A 16,855-nucleotide genomic window follows, 5' to 3' on the forward strand; every position below is an offset into this window, starting at 1 on the left:
CTAACATTTTGAGAACGAGAGCACAGCTGAAACAAATTACCACATGAAAAGTAACGTTGCGGTTTATCAAACCCATATGGCCAGTAAAAATGTAGCTAATATGCTGGATAGTGATTTGTTAAATATCGGGTTCCTTATGAATCTTGTTCAAGGTAATACCCCAATTCAAGCAGCCCGCCATGAAATTCAGAAGCTCGTTCTTCAGCAGTTAACTCCCGACGAATGCCGGCACACTTACATTCCATTTATTTTTATTTTTTGTGTGATCAAAAGACTGACTGGTTTGATACGGCCCGCCACAAATTTCCCTCCTGTGCGAAACTCTTCATCTCAGAGTAGCACTTGCAACCTAAGTCCCTGTTCTGCGCTAACAGGTAGCACACCGGGCCTAGTACAGGTCCACCGCGGCGCTCAGGGGCCACAGCACAGTTGCGACACCTGAGGATGGGCTTATGAGAGCCCGAAACCGGTCGTGATAATAAAAGCAATTTATAACCGAAGCGGTATTTTCAACCTCTGCCTTAATTATTTGTTGGATGTATTCCAATCTCTGTCTTTCTCTACGATTTTTGCCCTCTACAGCTCCCTCTAGTACCATGGAAGTCAGTCTCTGATGTCTTAATAAATGTCGAGTCATCTTGCCCCTTTCTCATTGTCAGTGTTTTCCAGACATTCCTTTCCTCTCCGATTCTCCGCAGAGCCTCCTCATTCCTTACCTTATCAGCCCACCTAATGTTCAACATTCATCTGTAGCACTACATCTCAAATGCTTCAATTCTCTTCTGTTCCGGTTTCCCCACAGTCTATGTTTCACTACCACACATTGCTATGCTCCAGACGTACATTCTCACAAATTTCTTCATCAAATTAAGGCCTATACTTGATACTAGTAGGTTTTTTTTGGGCACGAATCTTTTTTGCCAGTGCTAGTCTGATTTTGATGTCATCCTTGCTCCATCAGTCACTGGTTACTTAACAGCCTAGGTAACATAGTTCCTTAACTTCCTCTACTTTGTGACCATTAATCCTGTACGTTTCTCGCTGTTCTCATTTTTTATACTTCTCATTACTCTCTTTTTTCTTCGATTTACTCTAATCCATATTCTGTACTCACTAGGTTATACATTCCATTCAGCGTATCATGTAATTATTCTTCACTTGCACTCAGGATAGCAATGTCATCAGCGTATCGTATTACTGATATCTTTCATATCGAAGTTTAATCCCACTCTTGAACCCATGTTTTATTTTCATCTTGATTTTTCTATGTTATCATTGAACATTAGGGACGAAAGACTACATCCCTGCCATACACCCTTTTCAATCCAGGCATTTCATTCTTAGTCGTCCACTGTTATTAATCCCTCTCGGTTCTTGTACATAATGTATATAACCCGTCCCTCCCTATAGACTACCTTACCCATATTTGTCTCAGAATTTCGAACAGTTTGCACTATTTTACTTTGACGAACGCTTTTTCCGGTTTCTTTAGTCTTGCTTCCAGTATCAACCGCAACGTCAGAAATGCTTTTATGGTGGCTGTAGCTTTCCTGGAGCCTAACTGATCATCATCTGACTCACTCTCAATTTTCTTTTCCATTGTTCTTTATATTATTCTTGCCAGTAACCTGTATGCATGATTTGTTAAGCTGATTGTGCGGTAATTCTCGCAACTGTTAGGTCTTACAATCTTCGCAATTGGGTGGATAATATTTTTTCGGAAGTCAGATGGTATATCACCAGACTGATTCATTACCAATGTGAATAGTCGTTTTGTTGTCACTTCCTCCAACGATTTTAGAGGTTTTGGTGGAATCTTATCAATCCCTTCTGATTTATTTGATCTTAAAGCCTCCTAAATTCTGATTCTAATATTTCATTCCCTATCTCTTCTAAATTTACTCATGTTTTCTATTACGTCAGACAAATTTTCCCTTCCTTGAGGCCTTCTGTGTACTAAATCCCCCTCTCCACTCTCTCCTCTGTATTTAACAGTGGAATTCCCGTTTCACTCTTAATGTTACCACCCACGCTTTTAATTTCACTGAAGGCTTTTTTGACTTTCCTATAAGCTGAGACAATTCCTTCCGAAAACCATATCCTTTTCGATTTCTTCCCTTATTTGCGCAGCCCTTTCGTCTTAGCTTCCCTGCACTTACTATTTATTTCATTCCTTGTATTTTTGTATTCCTGAGTTTCCCTGAACATTTTTGTACTTCCTTCTTTCATCAATGAACGGAAGTATTTCTTCTGTTACCCATGGTTTCTTCGCAGTTGTACCTATGTTTTCCTTTCCAACTTCTGTGACTGCCCTTTTTAGAGATGTCCACTCCTCTTCAGCCGTACTGCATTCTGAGCTATTCCTTTTTGCTGTGTCTATAGCCTATATGACGTGTCTCGTCATTCCTTAGCACTTCCGTACTCAACTTCATTGCGTATTGATTCTTCCCCACTAATCTCTTAAACTTCAGCCCACTGTCCATCACTACTACTATGTGCTCTAAGTCTATATATTCTCCTGAACACGCCTTGCAATCCAGTATCTGTTTTAGGAATCTCTGTCTGACCATGACGTAATCTAATTGAAATCTTCCCATATCACCCGGCCTTTTTCAAGTACACCTCCTTCACTTGTGATTGTTGAACAAAGTATTCGCTATTACAGGCTGAAATTTATTAGAGAACTCAATCAGTCTTTCTCCTACTTCATTCCTTGTCCCAAGCTCATATTTTTCTGTGACCTTTTCTTCTACTGGTGTTCCTACAATGTCGTTCCAGTCCCCCTTGACTACTGCAAATTCATTTCCCCTTACACACTGTATTACCCTTTCTAAATCCTTATATCATGTCTCTATCACTTTATCCTCAGCATACGACGTCGGCATGTATAATTGTCGGCGTTGATTTGCTGTCGGTTCTGATAATACCTGTTCTCAGAAATACACTCTCTGCCCTACCATCCTACTCCCGTTATACCATTTTCTGCTGCTGTTGACATTACCCTCTACTGATAAGACCAGAAATACTCGCCTTCCTCCCATTTCACTTCAGTGACCCCAGCTATATCAAAACTGAGCCTTCGCCTTTCGCTTCTCAAATTTCCTAATTACCCTGTCACTTTCAAGCTTCTGACATTCCATGCCTCGGCTCGTAGAACGTTATCCTTCCGTTGATAAATCAGTCTTTTTCTCAAGGCATATAACAGCAGTAATCAACTTCAGGAAAAAGCTATATAGAGGGACGACAACGACGACAGCAATTCCGTCGCACTGCTCACGTTTACGCCACTTCCGCCACCCGTCCCTTCGCACGCTTTCACCGTGAGACAGACATTACCGTATACGTCCGCTTACTGGTCTCAATTCGCTTCTCACACCCAGTGATACCAGACGAAGTATCCCAACTCCGTTGCAGTACCATAGCTTCCTTTTCCAACAAGTCTCCCCTTTGTACCCTCTCCCATCCGACGCGCATGGTCTCCACCCCCTAGAAGCCTAGAATTCCAAAGACCATTTCGCCATCACCATTCAACCGCTGGCGCACGAATCTTTGGGATATAGCGATACGAGAAAAACTAAAAGGATAGGCTCGTATAAGAGGATTCAGTCAACATTGAAATCACACCGTACACCATCCAAAATTTCATGAGTGAAGGGGTATCTTAAAGGTCCTCCTGAAACATCCGACTTATGGCGTCGGTGACTGCATTGTTGTGACCTCTAGTGTGCCTGACAGAGAAATAGAATGCAGAGATTCGCTGCGCCCACCTGGCGATCAACCACACGCGGACACAACTAAGAACCTGATTGTCAGTTTCGGACGTAAACTCCCAGTGTTCTAAGTAGAATTTATATTTCTCGCGTGAGAGCCTTCTGCTTCTGCTATGGCCGCTGCAACAGAGTTCGAAGCAGTATCAGCTTGAACAGTAAGTGACCACTCAGATTCCGTAAATGCCGACACCGGGGCGTTACTCAGGGGAGACTTCAAGGCCTCTAAAGCAGCTCGCTGGCTGTCGATCCACCTAAATGACTAACCTTTCTTACGCAACTGGTTTAAGGGAGCAGCAAGTTCGGCAAAGTTAAGGACACATTTTCGAAAAAGGAAAACCTGCGCAATCCGAGAAGCCGGGTAATGCCCTTCTTGGCCCTGAGCGGTCGGCCCGAATGCGCGAGTAATCAGTCTTAATATCAGCAGCGTAGACTAAATGCCAAAGGAAAGAAATTTCCTGGTGAGCTAAATTGAGCCCAGAGGGATTTACTGTAAGTTTTGCCTCCCGCAACTTCTGCAGCATTTGCCGCGGGTGTTCAAGGTGTCTGGAGAACGACCTACTGTAGATGACCACGTCATCAACATAGCTATGAATTAGGGAGTCAGAAAAGAACTGCGACTATAATTGCCAACCTAAAAGACACTCTATAATTCGTGCATTTTTTAATCGGTAAAAAACGACGTTGGCGCTTTCGAGTTTTCCTCGAACAGTATCTGGCGATACTGCATAATATCGTGCCCCCACTAACCAGGTAAATCTGCTGTGCAGTTCAGGCAGAGGAACTTTATGGTATGAAGCACGGTAATCGGCAACCGACCTATAGGCTGACCCGCTTCCCTTAGCCGGCAAGAAGAGCGGAGAGGCTTATGGCGAAGACGACGGCCCAGTCACTGCATCGTGCAACATATTCTCTACAAGTCGACGTAGGATTTTTATTTAGGGAGGAGATTCGTAGGGTGACTGCCATACCAGGATCTAATCACAAGGACAAACGCGTTACTCTACCATTTTGGTCACGCCCAACCTATCGGTCAGAACACCGGGAAATTCCTGCAAAATACGGAGCATATCTTTCGCCTCTCAAGCTAATAAATGGGCGACATCAAACCCTCCGGACTCCTTAATCACATGACTCACAGACGGTGAATTAGAACACATGAAAAAAAAAAAAAATTTTCGCAGCGGACGGAACTTAAAGTGATGTTTCCGATCGGTGTAATCCAAGGCTAAGCTCATAACTGCTCAAACCTTTGACTAAAATGAGACTGAGAGGCCAAGAGAAATCACCAGTTTTACAATAGACGCTCAATGAAGCAACTAGGTCTAATGGTGGACCATGCAGTTCTATAAGCCCGAGTAACGGAACGCAAGTCGAATATTTTCCACACAGACCGGTAGCTTAAGCAGCAATCATTATTTAATAAACAAACACCGCTGCCCAAATCTAGCTATGTACAGACTGGTTCGTCGTTAAGACAGGCACACACAAAATGTAAGCCAGAAGGAGCCGTGGACGAGTGCCGTCAGTTGGTGGAGAGCAATGGATGTGAAGTATTCCCCAAGTTGGTGCACCAAGGTACTGTCTGCGGGATCTCTCTGAATGTCTGCACTTGGCGTGAGTAGACATAGACAACACAATGGGGCGGTTGGCGTCTTTTCCTAGGTGAGGGCATAGGGAGTCCAGTCGAGGCGCTGGTAGGGGCTTCCCGGCTGAAAGAGAAGCACTAACTGGACGCTTTAGTGGCCGACAGCAGTATTCTGGTAGGCCGAGTGATGCAACATAGTGTAGAGAGAAGAGTATATGCTGTGTACTGAAAATGTCGCATGATCATGGGTGTTGTGCGGTGGTCCACTGGCGGTGCCGACGTTTTCCATCAGATGGAGAGTCACGCTATGAGCGTGATTGATCTTTTATGAGCCTTCGTACCGGAGGCGATCTTGTTATAACTATACTGTGTACGCGGTTGTGTCGAAAATTGACTTGCAACTTCATCCTGCAATAGTGATCTGTTTTTCTGTCATACTGTACAGAAATTTATATTAAGAAATTTGCGTTGTAGTCCAAATGGCTATGAGCACTATGGGACTTAATATCTGAGGTCATCAGTCCCCTAGAAGGAACTACTTCAACCGAACTAACCTAAAGACATCACATACAAACATGCCCGAGGCAGGAATCGAACCTGCAACAAGCCGGCTCGTTGTAGTCCGACCGACGGTTTATAGTAGCTTTGCTTGAGTGACTGGTAGATGAAGGAATGGTTGTATATCTATATTTAGTTGAATGCTAATAATAATAGCCATAACTACATCAGATGGTGGTGTTACAGTTGTTGTTCTAAGGTTAATTGCAGAAGTTAATCTTATTGTAAATTTTTCGTCATTGCCCAAAAGCCACACATAATAAATAGTCATTGTAAACTGTTATTTGCGTGATTCAATCTACTGATGCGAAGTTGATTTGAGTTTGGTTTCCATTGTTTTGGAGGTAGGGCCTACTTTATGCCGTTACTCTCCCTTTCAGCTCTGCCTCAACATCTATACTAGACTGAACACTAAGCTTTGTTTCGTCATCGTTCCTCTGTCGTCAAGAATAACATTATATGTTTAATAAACTGTTTGTAAAATTAAGCACACACCTGCACATCCCCATACCGAATCCCACTCCATCCAATAGGTATGCTGCAATAGACTGACTAAGTTATTCCAGAACTCTATCAACGAACCGAAGACTACCATGTACGACCGAGTCAATAACACAGTTCCATTTCATTTCCCCACTGATAGTTCCACGAGGGTACCTTTGCTCAAATCGGCAACAAAACGAGTCATAGTGCTACTTTCATAAAAAATGATACACTTAAAGTGAAATCAAGTCTGCCTGTTTCGAAAGCAACGGTAATTTTTTATTTCCAAGTAGGTTTCCACACTTAATGCCATTATCAGTGGATACATTTATTCTGGTCTGTAAGGTGTAAACATATTTAAAGTAACAAATACTGGAAATAAAAAATAGGTAATCATTGAATCTTTCGAAACTATGTTCTCGTCCTTTTTAAAGGTAGATTTTGTAGGAAGTTTCTCCCATTTTATAACTTGTCACCAGCAACAAAATGATTTATTTTAAGTTGTTGGAAATCGTTCTTTTGTGCGAAAATATTTTTCGACTTTCTTTAGTCATTGTTTAGTTTCTTTGCTGTAACTGCCCTCTTATAGACCAAGTAAACATAAAAAAATAGTCATGAAAAAATTACTTTTGCAAATAAAGTGATTTTTTGACTTGCCAGTCCACATCACAATAAATTCTTTCGTTGCAGATGACAAGCTACGTAATTACAAAAACTTACAGAAAAGACAGCTCCAAATAGTTGTTCTTCACAATATACATAATGTCTGTTCGAGGTTCATCTTGTTTCCGGTGCTTATTACGTAATAATATTGGGAGACTCTAATTAAAGGTCCAGTTTCTGAACGCTGTAAAAAATAATTAAAAAACTATAATCAATGTTCCAGTTTCTAAATGCTGTAAAAAAATTTTAAAAAATAAGAAAAACGCGGCTCCGAATAAACTCACACTTGAAAGGAATTTTATCGAAGAAGGGGAAATGTTATGGAAAAAAGTTAACGAAAATTTTCCTACTAGATGGCGCTGTCACTGTCATAAAGTTAATGGATTTGGCTAAAACTTACAGAAGAGTCCCAATACGGCGGCTTGGTGTGAGTCACAACAATGAAATGATTTTTAGCTGTAGTGGGACTGCCGCAAGGCATGTTCAATACGCTGTCCACCGTTTCCTGACACATGTTGAAATCGAGGAACAGCATGTTCCGCAATAGGTCGAAATTTCTCACGGGTCACGTTCAGAATGTGTTGCGCAATGCGAGCTTTATTTTTAGTACGTTGGTATCGGAGCACTGAACGCAGCAACTTCAGATAACCCACAGCCGGAAGTGACACGGATTAACAGCAGGTTATCTGGACTGTCAAGTTGTAGGGAAATAACGGCTGACAATTTCCAAACTTCCTCTGCAGCAGCTGCATCTGTGCAATGTGCGGAGGAACGCCATCTTGCATAATACTATCGTACCTACACACCAATGCTGCCAAGGAGATGGAATGACGTTGATCCACAAAAGACTCTCATAGCGTCTACCAGTTACGGTAAAGGTAACAGACACCAATATCGACACAGCACAATCGCGGACATAAGCTGTGGTCCGTGCTACATGGCTCTCAGAGGTCACTGCGACCTACGCTCACAGCGTCAAGTGCTATCCCCATCCGTCTTACGCTGCCAGTATACAAATGCAGTAGCCAGTATCGGTGGCATAAGAGCGCCTCGTACCCCATGAACGGATAATAACATGGCCTGACACGACAGTAGAAACATGCTGTTGCCTGTGGATATATACACAGGACGACATGTTGCATACGTTGACTTGGCTTTGGATATCAGGGCGATCTCTTTAAACTTGAAAGTTGCGTTTCAAGAGGCATCTTCATTTCCTCAACAGTTTTACTATCAGTTTTATTTCGCAAAACCATTCTGTAACCAGTATCAGTATGGATTGTAGGTTCTTTGATTTGCGTCGCTTTGCGACAGTGCGACAGGAACATATTGGCTCTGGTGAGTTCCTCGTGCACAGCCAATCAGATAGCTGGTCGCTAGTTTCACCATTCTTGTGTGGAGTTCGTTTCACACTAGTTTCCTGGAGCCGCGAATGGTATGGCGCAGCTCTGTTGCGGCAGCGCTTGTTGGTGGTTTTGGTAAAAGCTTTCAATTTACTGAAAGAAGTTGGTAATAGGTAAGGTGCTGCAGTCAATTTACGCGTGTGTTAGTAACATCGTATGGTCATTTTTCATTAACTCTACGCGGTAAACGTGTGTTGATTTGCGAAGAAGAACCGTTCGTTAGGCTTGAGCTGCTACAAGAGTTCAAAGTCTTTGTTTTTCTCGTGACTTCGTAGCTCGTTACAGAATAGTGCACCGTTTATTCAGCCAGAAGCAGTAAGATGTAAATTTTGAAGTTCTCTCTTACAGCATGAGCACGGAAATTCACGACAAATGTTGCATGTGTATCTTGAAAGCCAACTGGCTCCCGTTCTTGCTTACTAAATACTAAAAAATACAGATTGACGATCGTACAAGCATTAAAAGACACTGATAAAATTGCTTGCATGAACTTCAGTGCGTATATGTTAAATCGATGACATGAGAATGAACATTTCTTGGAAAAAATCATTCTTTTCTGGCGAAAAGTCAATGTAGGTCACATAATTAAATTTACTATTACTAACATAAATTTTTCTGAATCAGTTACTGTACATTTAAGTATATTTCAAAAAAGCAGCATTTTTCAGACAGCAGCTTGTACGCACTCGTGGCAAGGCACCTCGTTTTGTCTCTGAGTTATTGCTAATAGTGCAGTTGATAAAACAATTCGGATTACACGTAGTTTTCCTACATTAATGGCCACAAACCCCTGGTTCTCTGCATGGAGGTTCCTGATGTGAACGTAATTTTGTTGTTCGTTGCTGAATGCAGAACCGATGTTGTAGATTTTATACGGTTTCTATTCCTCTCACACGAAATAACTTCCACGGTTCATCGAAGTGATCCGTTCAGTATTTCACACTAGTTCTTGTACATTGAGCTCTTTCGGAACTCGTCAGTATTTAAGTATCAACAGTTATTATTATCATATCTAAGTATAGTCAAATATCAGATTACGTTACTAAATTGTTAAATGAGTCACTGATTTGTTTATGACAAGGTGTAGTTTGACTAAATTAAAGTCTAGAGATAATAATTGCATTCGTAGTCCAGTCTCAAACTAGAAGGCCGCTTCTAAACTATTTGGTCCTGTTCCCGATTCTGGTGACCTTTGAATCGTCGAAAACAGGTTAGAAACTAATTCAGCTGTTGACAGAGTAGTTTTCTGGGTACTGCAACGCCTCATAATAACAAACACTGGCAGGTATGCCGCAATGAAATCAAATTTAACGAATCCCGCGTACACGCTAAACGTCTGGCTTTGAAAAAACGTCAGACAAGGGAAGCCATAGCAATAATGAAACTCCGTAATAACACAAACACAGAGGATGGATACAAACTGGCTCCCGCCTGACTGCCAGCCGTCTTCAGCCCAATAGGCGTGCGTACCGAGGAGTTAGCTGCCTCCGCGCGACCTTCGTCCATCAGGAGGAAAACAGGAGCCCACGCCTCATTCGCCGATGAGCGCCAATCACAACAGGTCTCCGCACCCTTCACCGTAAGAAACAACTACAATAAAGTTCGCCCTGCCTCCGCCTCAGACGACCAATACTAACAACGAGCTTTTCAAAACTGTGAGGTAACGCTAGGCTCAGCGAGCAGCAATAACAAAAATTCAGCGACTTCACACAGGTAAAGCACATCAGTAGACCCGGGAAAATCCCACTGTAATCGCGTCTGAAACACTGCTTTTCCTGTCTAGCTTCATCGATTACGACGCGGTATGATACTCAGGAAACTATTGTCAACTGACTCTGGCCGCGGAAACCCGCGCAACTATACTGGGTGATCGAGCGATGACAGGATACGGAACAAAAGAGGTCTAATCACCTTATGTCTAGAAATTCATGATTGCCATGCTTTTATTTATTTATTTGAGTCATCAGTCTTCTGACTGGTTTGATACGGCCCGCCACGAATTTCTCTCCCGTGCTAATCTCTTCATCTCAGAGTAGCACTTGCACCTACGTCCTGAATTATCAGCTGGATGTATCCCAATCTCTGTCTTCCTCTACAGTTTTTGCCCTCTACAGCTCCCTCTAGAACCATGGAAGTCAGTCCCTGATGCCTTGACAGAAGTCCTAGGATCCTGGCCCTTCTCCTTATCAGTATTTTCCACATATTATGTTCCTCTCCGAATCTGTGCAGAATCTCCTCATGCCGGACCGTATGAGTCCACTTAATTTTCAACATTCGTCTGTAGCACCAAATCTTAATTGTTTCGATTAATTTCTGTTCCTGTTTTTTCATAGTGCATATTTCACTATCGTACAATGCTGTACATTCTCACAAATTTCTTCCTCAAATTAAGCCCTGTGTTTGATACTAGTATACTTCTCTTGGCCAGCAATGCCTTTCTGCCAGAGCTAATCTGCTTTCGATGTTTTCCTTGCTTCGTCCGTCAAAGGTTATTTTGCTACCAAGGTAGCAGAATTCCTTAACTTCATCAATCGTGATGCTAGGTTTCACGCTGATCTCATTTTTACAACTTCTCATTACTTTCATATTTCTTCGAATCACTCTCAATGCATGTACTGCACTCATTATACTGGCCACTCCATTCAGCAGATCATGTAAGTCTTCTTCTCTTTGACCCAGGATATCAATGTAATCAGCGAATCGTATCATTTTAGTTCCACTCTTGAACCTTTCTTTTATTTCCATTATTGCTTCCTCGATGTACAGATTGTACAGTAGGGGTGAATGACTACATCCTTGTCTTACATCCTTTTTAATCCAAGCATTTCGGTTTTGGTGGTCTGCTACAATTTTTCCCTCTTGGTTCTTGTACATACTGTATATTACCCGTCTCTCTCTGTAGCCTACCCCTATTTACCTCAGAATTTCGAACATCTTACACCATTTTACATTGTCGAACGCTTTTTCTAGATCGACAAATGCTATGAACGTGTTTTGATTTTTCTTTAGTCTTGCTTCCATTATCAACTGCAACATGAGAATTACTTCTATGGTTCCTTTATCTTTCCTCAAGCAAACTAATCTTCATCTAACACATCCTCGATTTTACTTTTCCATTCTTCTGCATATTTTTTCTTGTCAGAAACTTGGCTGCATGAGCTCCTAAGCTGACTTAATTCTGACACTTGTCGGCTCTTTTAGACTTCGGAATACTGTGGATGATATTATTCCGAAAGTCATACAATTTATTGTCTGTCTCATACATTCTACACACCAAAGTGAATAGTCGTTTCATTGCCAATTCACCTAATGATTTTAGAAATTCTGAAGTAATGTTCAAATGGTTCAAATGGCTCTAAGCTCTATGGGACTTAACTTCTGAGGTGACCAGTCCCCTAGACTTACAACTACTTAAACCTAACTAACGTAAGGAAATCACAAACATCCATGTCCGAGGCAGGATTCGAAACGGCGAACGTAGCAGCAGCACGGTTCCGGACTGAAGCGCCTAGAACCACTCGGGTACAGCGGCCGGCTGAAGGAATGTTATCTACTCCTTCTGCATTCTTTGATATTGAGTCCTACAAAGCCGTCTTAAATTCTTGTACTAATACTGGATCTCCTACCTCTTCTAAATCGACTCTTGTTTCTTCTTCTATGACACCAAACAAACCTTTCCCTCGTAGAGGCCTTTAATGTACTGTTTCCACCTATCCGCCCTCTCCTCTGCATTTGCCAATGGAATTCAGGTCGCACTGTTAATGTTACCACCCTTTTAGTTTCATTGTAGGTTGTTTTGACTTTCCTATATGGTGAGTTAGTCCATGAGACTATCTTTTCTTTTTCGAAGTCTTCACATTTTTCGTGCACCCGTTTCGTCTTAGCTTTCCTGCACTTCCTATTTATTTCATTTGTCACCTACTTGGATTTCTTCTGTAACCCATGGTTTCTTCGCAGTTATCTTTTTTTGTGTACCTATGTTTGTGCTTCCAACTGCTGTGATTGCCCTTTGTACAGATGTCCATTTCTCTTGAACTGTACTCCCTACTGAGCTACTCCTTATTTATGTATCTATAGCGTTAGACATAATCAAGCATAGCTCTTCATACCGTAGTATTTCCGTGTCCCAATTCTTTGTTTCTTCCTGACTAATCTCTTAAACTTAGCCTACTCTTCATCACTACTACATTGTTATCTGTGTCTATATCTGTCTATATCTGTTCTGTGTTTCTATCAGTGTTTGTATGGATTCAGTCTTTTTTGATGAGTCTTAAAATTAAGGTTATAAGTACACATATTTACAAAATTTATAAGGAAATAGAGTCACACTTCATTTTTCATCGTTGCAAAAGTAATTTGACTATCATAACTGGTACACCACTTTCTGTTTTGATTGTATTCATTATATTGTCCTCGTCTTGTCAATTGGTTGCCTTGTCCGTTATCGCACTTAATTATACAATTAGTTTCGTTGCACATACACTATTTATGATAGACTTGGATTGTAGAGCGGCCACTGGTGATGGCTTTGACAAGGAAGTCCATATCTTTCACGTTCAGGGCTCGAGTGTGGCTCTCCGAATTATTTCATATATGAAACAGATAAAATATCTTACATTAGAATAGCTTACTAAAATAATTTTATATACATGTGGGATGGGATATAGGAAGGATTGGATCCGTTGACGTATTTTCGTGTGCTTATTTTCATTCGTATCGTGACCTCTCGTTAAAGTTTACATTTCAACAGTGTTCAGAGGTGACCTTGTGACTTATCTCTGTGTACAATCAGTCATTATATTAATTACGCTAACTTCTCTATCTTAGAGTCTCTCAGACGGTTTATGATACATACAAAAATGTTTTCAGTACTGGTTGTGAATGTTTTTGCTACAGAATGTAGCGCGCAGCAACTGCTGTTGGCGGTTGAACGTTTACATTATTTCATCACATGGTGGCAGTCCGCCTCCACTGTTGCGAGCAATCTTGAAATTCTGTCTGTGCGCGAGAACGTGACCGGAGGTTTCTTCCAGAGCGTTGATTTCGCGTTTGAGATGCCGTGCGTCGCTTTTGTTTGGCGGATCGTGGCTTTGTGCTTTTTAGATTGCTGGAGGGAGCTTCTGCCACCGAAACTGCCTCACATCACTCCCTGTCCACTATCTAATTACGGATTCACTGGTAAGTGGTAGCTACCGCTGCAACTGCATGTGTGGAATGACACTGACTATTACACACTGCACACATCAATGCATTTTTCACACATACGGTGCAGTAGAATACTGCCACTGAAAATTGTCGAACTTTAAAACTTGACTTGCACTGTGGTGAGCGTCTGCGTGAACGGTGTATTAAAAGAAATTCTCGCTTCATAACATCACACGGTGTTTACAAGTTGATTTACATACTAATATTTACAAGAATTCATTTAAATCGAGAAATAATCTAATTGACCACTTTGAATCAGAACAATTGTTTCTTAATTAGTCTTTTTTTTTATTTATGCCTACGGTTTCAGATAAGCTATTATAAGTCCTTTTTCTTTGACCAAATTCATTCCAATCTCCTTTACAAATTAATTTCATTCATAGTAATCTTTATCACGCTTGCTTATTCATTTTGTAGGCTCAATACATTTTCTTTAATGCTTATCTTATTTAGTGACTTGTGAGTGGAGCTTCATTTATGTCAAAGTTTCTCTCGTATGTGTTTGTCTTTAAAGAAAGTTCGAGGACAGATTTGAAAATAGCAAATCCGCTACTGGAGTTCGTGTAGAAATACAAACAGTCGAAAAAGAAAAGTGGGAAAAGCGGGCCTACAAGCGGATCGTCGACAGAATTTAAATTACTCCTCAACCAGGTCGAAAATTTAATTTACATTGCGCATTACGAAAGCAATATGCGCGTCGTGAACCTACTCATTTTTATACGTAGTGCCTCACTTCCCAAGCACACGTGCATCTTTACAAGTTGATCCTGCGGAGTGGATAGGATCAAGGATCTTAAAGAAGTTGCACTTAGGAAAGGGATTCAATAATCACAGAGAAAACAATAAATATTGCAGTGCGCACTTAAAATAAAATCTATCACTTCAAGCATTTATATCTAATATGTATCTTGCTGCAGCTTGCTTACTACTCTCTGTTCATTTCTTAGACTAAGTCAAGTTTATGCATTACGCATTTGGGTATTAATTATCATTTGTATATGTAAGCCTCTCACTAGAGTGTTGTTGTTTGCTGCTGTGGCGACCTGTGAAGCTTGGGCGAGATTCTTCTTCTATTTGCTGCTAGCTTGTGAATTTGCAGTATCGCTAATGCTCAATAGTACCGTGAAGTGGCCATAATAAACCATGTTACTCATATGTTCTTTTACTCAGCTTGTTTATAGTCTGGACTCATCTTACTTTGCGATATATAATAAACTTCCTTTTTATTCCATCACGCTTTTATTTAAGGTTAACGTCAGGCCTTTTTAGAACAATTGCACTGCGTTCCAAAGTTTCGCTGTGGCGGCTGCCATTGGGTCAGAGCGCTGCACCGTCGTTCCACCATATCCACACATTTTCGTCTGCTGACAGGTGACAGGTCTTGTCATCTGGCGAGCCAGGACAGAAGGCTGATGTCCTGTGACAGCAAGAGGGCACGTATTCGTGCAGAAACATGTGGTTGTGCATTATCATGCTGAAGAACCGGGGTGTTGTGCAGATAGGTTATGGCTACGGATCGCTGGGCGTCATTCACGTAAGTCGCATTGGTCACAGTGTCCTGGACATGAACCAATTTGTGGTTGTACCCAACAACACCTCACACCACAAGGCCTTGAGTGGTGCCATATGTCTTCTGCGAATGCAGTCACTGTGATGCCGATCTCCCTTTCTGCAGTGACACAAGATGTGTCCATCGTTTTCAATCAAACGACGATGCCCATGTAACCCAAGTCATAATAAACGGCGCTGGACTATCGTCACTGATAGTGTACAATATTTTACACTGTTCCACTGTTGCGCCAGAGCCGAGGAGGACGCATAACTGTCATTCATTTTCTGGAGTTGGTGGGAGGGGGAGGGGTTGCCCGGGTGGTGCGATATGACCCATCTCCTCGTGTTGTACCGCCTTCCGTGAAGAGTTACGCACTGTCGAAATCCTTCGTCCGACACGAGCAGCAATTTTCCGGATGGATGAATCACATTCTCTCATACTAATAATGCGCCCTCTTTCAAACTTACTGATTTTACTGTACGGTTTGCGCATTCGTCTAAGGGGCATCCTGCTCGTCTGCTCAAGTCACACAGAACCCTTACCTTCGGTTTACAGCGACAACGAGAGCTGCAGGCACATTTTATCGGTAGGTGTGTTGCGTCGCGATACCAATGTTGACCTTGAACCAGCTGGCCGACATGATTAAAAAAAATGTTCAAATGTGTGTGAAATCCTATGGGACTTAACTGCTAAGGTCATCAGTCCCTAAGCTTACACACTACTTAACCTAAATTATCCTAAGGACAAACACACACACCCGGCCCGAGGGAGGACTCGAACCTCCGCACAGTCCATGACTGCAGCGCCCTAGACCGCTCGGCTAATCCCGCGCGGCGACATGATTCAAATGCTAATTATTTCTGCTCAACATATTAATGTGCAAGTCCTGTGAATATGAAATCCTATCTCTAGTCGTTAATAGTGGTATTTTTTTCTGAACATGAATGTGTTTTTTCTGTAAACACAGCTATTGTCAGAGCCTCCAAGTCACACAGACACAGTACTGCCATGAAATAGACAGGGAGTGGTATTAACTTACAAGTTACCAATTAAGTCCGACGACTGTACGCATAGACACACTCGCGAGAGGCATTTCCTTAAAACTCCGGCTCTCGTTTCGAAGAATGAACGAGCGGGTGAACCGTCTTGCCCGTTTTCGCTTCGTGCCGCGTCACTGGATCCGCGTCAGCTGGTCTCGTGTATCGCAGCCTAAACACGCGCGAAAAGGGATCCCTCGCTCCCGCGTATCCGCTAAGAGAGCTGGCTGGGGCCTTGTAAACAGCGGCGTCCAGTAATCCGACGCGGCGCCGGTGTTTAAGAATTCCCGGAGCGGCACGTTTACATAGCTGGGAGCAAAGTTTGCAGTTGAAACAGACGCTGCGAGCGGAACAAAAGCGGCGCCCAACTTTCGGCCCTGCGACTCGCGCCGCCCGCCACCTTGCTCTGCCGTGGCCGCCCCGGCTTTATAAAACAACTTTTAAAATACGTAGCTGCGGAGCTGCAGCCGGAATAACTGCCATCTTCAGACGGCCGCTACAGCACCGCCGGGACGACTGGCCGTGCACTCTCGCTCCTGCCCGGGCCGTTGTTTATTCGAAAACTGTAATGGCTGTTCCCTGTAACAGCTTTCCGTTAT

This window comes from Schistocerca nitens, chromosome 1 (genome assembly GCF_023898315.1).
Source record: "Schistocerca nitens isolate TAMUIC-IGC-003100 chromosome 1, iqSchNite1.1, whole genome shotgun sequence".
NCBI lineage: Eukaryota > Metazoa > Arthropoda > Insecta > Orthoptera > Acrididae > Schistocerca > Schistocerca nitens.